This window comes from Vespula pensylvanica, chromosome 4, assembly GCF_014466175.1.
Source record: "Vespula pensylvanica isolate Volc-1 chromosome 4, ASM1446617v1, whole genome shotgun sequence".
In the NCBI taxonomy this organism is placed as follows: Eukaryota; Metazoa; Arthropoda; class Insecta; order Hymenoptera; family Vespidae; genus Vespula; species Vespula pensylvanica.
Window position 1 is genome coordinate 4,939,192 of NC_057688.1, and position 9,545 is coordinate 4,948,736.

General features: G+C 32.1%; 1 protein-coding gene and 2 non-coding genes across 3 annotated transcripts in view; 2 read left to right on the forward strand and 1 right to left on the reverse strand.

The window, feature by feature from the left end:
• LOC122628573 (mannosyl-oligosaccharide 1,2-alpha-mannosidase IA) overlaps nt 1–9,545 on the forward strand; it is a 301,060-nt gene that overhangs the window by 86,794 nt on the left and 204,721 nt on the right. The window lies entirely within an intron of this gene.
• On the forward strand, nt 149–221 carry Trnar-acg. Its single transcript has one exon. It is a non-coding gene; the product is annotated as a tRNA-Arg (tRNA).
• Nucleotides 502–575, reverse strand: Trnai-aau. The gene has a single exon. It is a non-coding gene; the product is annotated as a tRNA-Ile (tRNA).

A 9,545-nucleotide genomic window follows, 5' to 3' on the forward strand; every position in this document is an offset into this window, starting at 1 on the left:
TATTCTTTTTTTGTTTTTTCTTCTCTTGATCTTGTTTTTTTTTTTTTTTTTTTAGATATTATTAGATCGATTTAATTAATTTTATTTGTTTTTTCTAAGAATACAATTTTTGGCTATATAACTTCTAATGATTAAATTGATAACAAGTGGTCCTGTGGCGCAACGGATAACGCGTCTGACTACGGATCAGAAGATTCCAGGTTCGAATCCTGGCAGGATCGGTACATTTTTTTTCTGGTCTATTTGTAAGGGTTTGTATTGTTTTCTTTTTACATTAACGATACACGATCGAATAGCTTCTTTTCTAACTATTAATATTTCTTAACGTAACAAGTTATACTTCATCCCAGCTGAAGCTCAGTAACGTAAGAAAGATACTATATATTTTTTATTTTAATATAAATTCGAGTGTAAAAACAATTTTGTCGTAACATTTTTACACAACAACTGTTGTTAATTTAGTGGAATATTATTTTGTAAAAAAAAGTTGAAAAAAAAATTTGGCCCATGAGGGGATCGAACCCGCGACCTTCGCGTTATTAGCACGACGCTCTAACCAACTGAGCTAATGGGCCGTTCTTGGAAATCCGTATTTCTTGTCATCAGATATACTGTATACTATGATAAACATTTTTATTTTATGAATGAAGTATGAAATATCATTCTAATTGTATATGTAGTTATATATATATTTTTTTATATAACATATATTTGTATATATGGTTTTTACGTATAGTTTATCGAAAAATTTAGCTTTAAACTTAAATTTAATTCTGGTTCAGCTGATTCGTATACTCTTTTTATTTATACATACATACATACATACATATATATATATATAAACACACACACATATATAGATATATATATATAATTGTATTTTTTTATTTTTTTTTTCCATCTTTTAATTACATTTAACCATCGTTACGTATTTTAACGATTCACCAACCGAATAAAATCTCTCACGAGTATATAAACGCTTTCCGCTACGGTGCAGACGCCAAGGTAACACATTTGGGTCACTTTAATTAACGAACCTCGTCCAGCGTGGAGATAAGATCGAAGAAACTCTTTCGAGCCCTGCGAATGCTCCGACTGCAAGGAATAATGCGATTAACTTATGCGTTCTCACGCCGTAGAACTTATTCCACTTGCAGATCGTTCGTAACGGATAGACAAAGTACTCATAAAGTTATTCCTTATCAAAGGATTTTGATCTATTGGCAATCAATCGACGAATATTTTTCGAAATTTTTAATAACAAAAAAAGAAGGAAGTTAAGGAACGAAAGAAGAAACAAAAAGTTACGAAAAAATATTATAATCCAAAAAGGAGATTGAACTAGATGGATCACTGAAGATTGATTGATTTGTTTTGTCGATGCATTAAAACGAAGAAACAAAATTATAATAGAAAGAAGAAATTGAGCCAGGTCGATAACCAAAAATTGATGATTTATGTATCGAAATATATATCGTATCATAATCATAATAAGAAAAATCGATTGAAGCTAGATCGACGATTAAAAACTTGACGAAATATTCGTGGAAATATTAAAAAGAAGAAAAGTACCAAAAGAAAAAGAGAAGATAATGAAAAAGATTCCGGTACAAGGAAGTGGATGGAAAACTACAAGAAGATCGACGATTGGAGTATTTAGATAATCCTAAAAAATATTATTAATAAAAGTAAAAAACGTAATAACGAAGCGAACAATTTTTAATAGAAAATATATGACCGAGCAATGTCGAGGATTAAAAATTGATGATTTATTTAGTCGGAATGATCGACCCTACATGATCCACATGTAGAACCGGAAATTATGCAGCTCGGCCATGCATGGAAATTGCTTCGGGGCGAGCGTTGATACGTGGCACACACGTGGCAGGTTCGCTTCTTCGGAAGTACACTGGCCCTCCTCCTTCCTATCTCGGCCTTCAGCAGGCTGCTCAAACCCCTCCTGGCTCCTCACCCCTTATCCCTTACCCCTTACCTCTCTCACTCCTCACCCCTTACCCTTCAACTCATCGGCCTCCCACCGTTCCCATGCTTTAGCACCAACAAAGAGGGATTTCCATGTATCCTACGTACATACATATGTAGCTATAGGCTTACCACTACTCTCATCCCTTGCAATTGGAGCGATCTGGAGGATGCGAATGTCCGCCATTTAGCGAAGCAATGTTCGCCTTTGCTCGAGTATAATTAACTTCGTTTAACGATTCCTCGCGTTATGCGTTAACTCTATGAAAGGTACGGAGTTGTCAGTCGTGAAGCAATCGTTGGCAGTGCTTCTGTTAGATATCTCAGATTGAATGCCTCAGGCATTATACCAAGATCATTTTAAATCGCAAAACTTTCTCTGATCTTTCCAATTACTCCCAGACATCATCCAGTTTAATTCGTATTAATCGTTTATACGTATCTCGCCGAAAGATTGCTTCTTTTTTCTCTTTTAAGATTTAATCGTCGTGATTGAATTTTTAGAAAGTGTAGAATTTACCGAGTAAGTTGGTGATTCATGAATGAAATATTAATTATTAAATATATCGTAACTGTATTGTTACTTAAATAGTTGTTAAATATATTGTGAATATGTTGAGATCTTTCTTTGTATGTATATATTGTTTTTTTTTTTCTTTTCTTTTCTTTTTATTTTTTACGAATCAATCAGTTTAATTAGGATCTCTCTATAAGGAGTTCAAACGTGGCTCGATCTTATTTCGAAAAGAGAATCGAGTTTACTCCAACGATTTCTCTGTTCCATCTGATAAATGCCGTTTGGCTGCACGTCGTGACGAATAAACGGAGACTTGTTAATTTAAGGCTGGAAGGAACTGGCTATTTCGGATCGAAGATAAAGCCGGATCCTTTTTAAAGCGAGCCGAATAAACTCCGGGGAATTAAACGGGAGTGACTTTGTGAATTCGCCGAAGTTTCGAAACAGATATCACCGTTAATTATTAATTAAAAATATTTTATCGAATATTTCGTTCGTGCATTTTCTTATTTTATTTTATTTTCTTCTATCATTAAATTTTATTTTATTTTGCGTATAACAATTTAATTACAAAGTTAATAAATTAGATAGGTCAGTTTAATATTGATAAATAATTCACAGTATTATTTTCTACAATATTATCTTAACCCATTACTGTTCCAATATTATTTAACACCATTACTAATATCTAAACAACAATAGAAAATTCATATTTCATTTCTTTATTATTCCTTTTTAATTATAATTCTTTCTTTTCCTTTCTTTTCTTTTTTATATTCTTCTCATTAAAAAATTTTATTAAAATAAGTTTCGTTATAATTTATTTTCTTGTATATCCTAATATGTCTAAATACTATTTAACTTTATTACTAAAGTGTACACATGTTTGCCACAATGGGATAAGATTGTCGGTCAGATAGATCAAATGGTTCTTTCGATTTGATACACACGTCACGTTCGTTGGATCATTTCCACTGTATTCGATAAGAACATGGACTCGGTGAAAATCATTGGTGGGACGATTCCGGAAAGAGTGACGCGAGGTGAAATATCATGGTAGAGATATCGCGAACCCCAAGGCGGTAAGCTGATAATCTCCAGAAGGAGAAATATTCTCCTCAGGGTTTGAACGTCACATTACTTTGATATAACGTGGTATTACCTCTTTATGGCGGCCTTCGACCGACGAACCCGCGAGCGTTTGCGTTTGTGAGTGTTGCTTATCTATCTTGTTATATATATATATATATATATATATATATATATATATATATATACACATGCATATATATATATATGAGTATATGTATATATAAAACTATCGTCTTTACTTTCATAAGTGTCACAATATAAACCAGAAATATAATTTGTTATAGCCGATGAAGATGAACTCATCAAAATGAGAAGAAATATATTATTGAATGATAAACTTTAATTTTGTCTTAAAAAATTTGTTCTTTTTTTTTTTAATTTCACAAGATTAATTGTATTTTTAAAGTTTGTAATCTTTCATTTTCTTTGAAAGAATATATATATATATATATATATATATATATATATATCTTTTCTAACCATAAGAAAGGATCTATATAGTATGGAAAGCTTATCGTCCTCTAAATGTTAGAGTGAAATTTGCTGAGTTTACCAAAGTGTGGATACATCTATGTATTCGGTCCACCGTATCTGAGAATTTCTGGGAGAAAGAGAAAGAGAAAGAGAGAGAGAGAGAGAGAGAGAGAGAGAGAGAGGGAGAGAATACTACTATAGTTTCCAAATTAGTTAGTCACAATAATTTGGGTAGCCAAGTCCATTGGACTTTCCTAGTTTCAACTGAATACACCAGCTTATACCGTTGTTTCGTTTTCCTCTGTTATACAGAAATGTGTAGAATCCTTTGAAAATTGTTAAATATTATTAGTGTTTTTAAAAGCCGTATTAACTATTTTTTCTCTTTTTTATTTTTATTTCTTTTTTTATTAATGTGAATATAACACAAAACGAAATTAACAAAAGTTAACAAGAAGTTTCTAATGCTAATATACATAAATCGTAACTTTCGTACGAAACATACGTATGATTGATAAAAGTATTACAGAAGCCACGTAAGCATCTAAAAAAAGAGAAAGAAAGAATGAAAGAAAGAGAGAGAGAGAGAGAGAGAGAGAGAGAGAGAAATATGAGGACGATAGTTTTTAATATATTCTTTCCGAAAGGAGAAAGCTTCGCGAAGCTCTCAAGAAAATCACATTTCCTTAGTATTAGAAATGCTTTCAGAATAAGATATATCCTCGGGCCTCTCTCTTTCTCTCTCTCTCTCTCTCTCTCTCTCTCTCTCTCTCTCTCTCTCTCTCTCTCTCTCTCTCTCTCTCTCTCTCTCTCTCTCTCTCTCTTTCTCTCTGTCTGTTGTCGCGAAGAATATTTTTACGACGAGACACATTTTGAGTTGAAAAGAACGTGGTTCTTATATTCGATAGACAAAATCGATTTTTATCATCGAAGACGATCAAAGATTTTATTTTACGCATATAAATCAATTCTTTCTTTTTTTTTTTTCTTTTTTGGTTCTTTTTTCTTCCTTATTTTTTCTTCTTTCATACGAATAAGATTTTGTCGATGAATTTTTAATATATTTTCTCTTTCTTCCTTTCTTTTTTCCCCCCTTTATCCTTGTCTTTTCTTTTCTTTTCTTTTCTTTTCTTTTCTTTTTTGTTCCTTTTATAAACAGATATGTTGATTTTCGTTTGAAGGAAATAAGTGTAGATATATACGGGAGCGTGTTTGTGTGTGTGCGTGGGTTTAAAAAATCTAATTAAAATCGTGCTACCTCTTTTGTGTTCTTTTAGCACATATGCATATACGGTGACCCATTTTAATTTACAAACGAATATATTATGAAAGGTTTGCTTTTTCTTTTTCATCCCCTTCCCTCTCTCTCGTTCTCCTCACCTTTTCCCATCCACCCTTCTTTACATTTTATTTTCTCATTCGAGCATAGATACCTTTTTAAAATATACTCGCTTGTCATAATAAATTGGGTCATCTCGTCTACGTGTTCATCATCAACGTCTAATCGTTCATTCCTTTACTTTTTAACCCTTTGCACTCCTACGTCGAGTGTGACTCGATATCAGTCGTGAGTCTTTATCTCAGGAGCTCCTTTCTAAGATTGCACCCTGAAAATTGTTTCAAGAGATATCGTACATTTGAAAATTACAAAATACAACAATAGTGTAAATAAAACTGACATTTAATTGGATTTGTTTCTTCCTTTATTTATTTAGATGAAGTCAATTTCAAATAAAACACTTAAAAGCGTTGGGAGTTGCTGGAAACAAAATTGAAATATAATTCGGAGTGTTAAAGGGTTAAATGATATTAGTTCTGTACGTTCTTTTCAATGTCCAATGTCCGCAAATATTTTTTTTTATTTTAAATTAGTTTGTATATATAGATTATCTACGTATATGCGAATATTCGTTTGCTAATATCGTGGTTCATGGTTTTTATCATGACGGCAAACGACGTCAAACGTTAGGCCGAAAGTCTTTTGGTCAGAAGCGAATAAGAGTTTCGGTGGGTTCGTCAGATAAGCTAACAAATGTCCCCAATGAATAATAATAAGTGGCCCGGTCCAATTTGTATTGCATTTACATCGGACAACGTCTTGACTGTAATTTATATGCCTGACTTGGAACCACCGTTCTCCTTTCGTTCCTCGCATTCGTGCCTTCCTCGGATCCTCTCGACTTTGCCGATAACATCAAATTAAGCCTGTTTTTGTCGGACTCGTCTTTCTACGCACGTCGCTCGCGTTAACTTCCGAGTTATGCATGCAAGTATTTATGTATATGTGTGTCGTATACGTGTTTGTGTGCATATAATGCATACATGGAATATAGTAAATTGAATCAAAAGATATCTCAGATATTTTGTAAATGTTGACAAATATTTTTCAAACTATCCAAAGTCTATATTAATATAGAATGTGAGCTAACAATGTAAAAAAAAGAAGGGAATTGTAAAGAAAAAAATAAGAGAAAAATGTAATCATTTGTATGAAACAAATGGAAACATTTGTTAAAGCAATTTAAAAGAAAAACAAGAAACAAAGAAATTGAAAAAGAAGAATGTGAGAAATTTGTTCATAGAGTTCTGAGGAAAAGGAAGTATGAAAAGAGAAAATTAATGTAGGATGTGAGTTGGGTACTGTTTAAAAAAAAAAAAAAAAAAGAAAAAAGTGAAGGGAAATAAACAATGAAAAAATGTAATTATTTGTATGGAACAAATAGAAACATTTATTGAAGCTATTTAAAAATAAAAAAAGGAGACAGAGAGAGAATGTGAAAAACTTCTACATAGAATTCTAAGAAAAATGTAATATGGAAAGAGGAAATTAATGTAGAATGTGAATTAGTACTATTATAAGTAAAATCATATATGAAACAAATAGAAATATTTATTAAAACATTATTTAAAAAATAAAAAATTGAAAAAGTGTACACGCAATGAAAGAATGAATGAATGAACGGATGCATACGTTTCGTAGACGTATGGAGTTAAGATAAATATTAATTTTTTATTTCTTTCTTTCTTTTGACTTGGTAAGAGACATGTGTTAGATTTCTTGACAGGTTTTTATTTCAAGTCAGTATTTTAAAATTCGGTATGATCAGAGTCATCGATCGTCGTTAGAATAGTTAGAATGATCACAAATTATTGACAAAGTCTTGAGAAAAAAAAGAAAATGAAATCATTATTTATCTTATCTCTAAGATATTAAATATATTATTATTATTATTATCGCGATATCGTTATCGCGACGTCAATAAGTTTTCGTTGTGATTTAGTTTATCAATTTAAAAATCGAAAAAAATCTTTCTTTTTTCCTCCCCTTTTTTTTCTTTTTTTTTTTTTTTTTTCTTTAATAAAAAAGGGAAAAAAGAAGAAAAAAAAAAGATTGCAATCACGTAGAGCGCGCTTTTATCGAGTGTAATTTCAGTTAGCATAAATTTGCAAAGTATCGGATAATAGGATGATTCTGCTGACATAATGTAACCGAGAAAAGGGTGTAATCGGCAAAGTCGTTTAATTAAATTGGCGGAAAGGATGGATTCATTGGACCGTTAGGTGGTCATACTCTAGCAGCGTGCAGCGCATGAATTCAATATGGCTCTGTGTAGAACCGGTCTATGTAGTAGTAGTAAATGTGCATGCGCGTCTGTTCCACGGCCGATGCGGGACATTATTGTCTTATCGATTCACCAAAACCATTCTCATGTAGGTATATCTCATTGTCAGCCTCCGGCACGTTACGTTACGCGGCTGGTTTCCGGTAATCGTAACGAAACGTGCTGACTTGTTAATCTTGTTAATAATATATATATCTTAATTTCGTATTTGGAAGGTTTCTATTCACTGATAAGAATAACAAAAGGAGAGAGTTTTATATATATATATATATATATATATATATATATATATTTATAAATTCATATTTTCATAAATTGATAAAAGTTAAATCAATTGTATAAAAGGCACGAACCATATGAGCTATATTTTTTTCTTTTTTTATTTTTCTTTCTTCTTTTTTTTAATATATGTGTAGAATCTCCTGGAATATCGTGTTAGCTTATTATACCAGATAAAAATGTGTCAATGTTTTTATAAGAAATTCGATGGACTACTTCGAGCTCGGAATTAATCGCTTCTTTTTTTTTTCATATATACTGGTTTGGTTTCTTTTTCTGTTATTTTTTTTTTTTTGTTTTCTTTCTTATCTCGTTAAAAATATGTCGATCGTTGGTAAAATGTTTCTCTCGTTGATTCGCTACTAAAGCTGTTTTCCTTTAATTTTCTATCGATTTCAATACGTACGAAAGAAAGAGCACGGTGAGTAGGATCGACGGTGAAGAAGTTTCCTCAACTTTTCTCCGGTCAGATATTTATTCCAAGTTCCAAGATACTACGGAAGTACTTCTCGAAGTAACCACGGTAACAGTAAGTAAGAGTCGAGATATATCGAGAAAACTCGATAATTGACCATCGTGTTTTTGTAAGAAGTTGGATGGACTCTTTCTCCGGTTTGAGAATTAATCATTCTCTTTTCTTTTTTTTCTCTTTTCTTTTCTTTTTTATCTTTTTCTTTTTCTTCACTATATTATTTTGAACAGACGTTTAACGAAAAAGAGAGAGAGAGAGAGAGAGAGAGGAGGATTTTGTTCTTTTTTTTTGTTTTTTAATTCTCGCGAACAGATTTTCGAAGATATTTTTTATTTTGTTTCTCTTTTTTCTTTGTGTGTGTGTGTGTATATATATATATATATATATATATATATATATATATATATACAGGAGACGAAGTATAGGTAAGTTGAATAAAAAAATGGCCGCTAAAAGCTCCCGGGATAATTACGATCGGCGAAAAACGAGTTCGAAGCCGATAACGGGCCGTTCTAAACGCAAGAGTAGGTATCGCGAATGGTACGAATGAGAGGATTAATCTTTCGAATCTATTCGCTGGGATTTATAACCGGGAATAGGGCAAACCAGAACGGAGCAGAGCGGAAGAGAGCAGAACAGAGCAGAGCAGAATAAAGCAGAGCAGAGCAAAAACAGAACAGAACAGAACAGAATAGAACAGAACAGAGCAGAACAAAACAGAACAGAACAGAGCAGAACAGAACAAAATAGAGCCAGAGCAGAAACAGTATACCAAGCCAGGGCACAAAATTAAAATCGTCGATAGACCATCCCTCGGAGAAAAATCTTCATTCGGTTTTGTCCATTCGGCAAGTGGAATTGGGGGTTTTAACGATGCAACTGAAAAAAAAAGCCTATTTCGTTGGCCAATTTGCGCGGGTTATTTAATTCAACTGTGAGTTTCGAATTTATCAAAAAGAGATAAATGAAAAAAGAAGAAGAAGAAGAAGAATGAAGATGAAAGATGAAAGATGAAGAAGAAGTGATCTTTTTCCCTTTAGGCGTATTTCATAAAAATGATACACGTCTTGTACTTTTCATAATTATACATTTAAAAGAAAAAAAA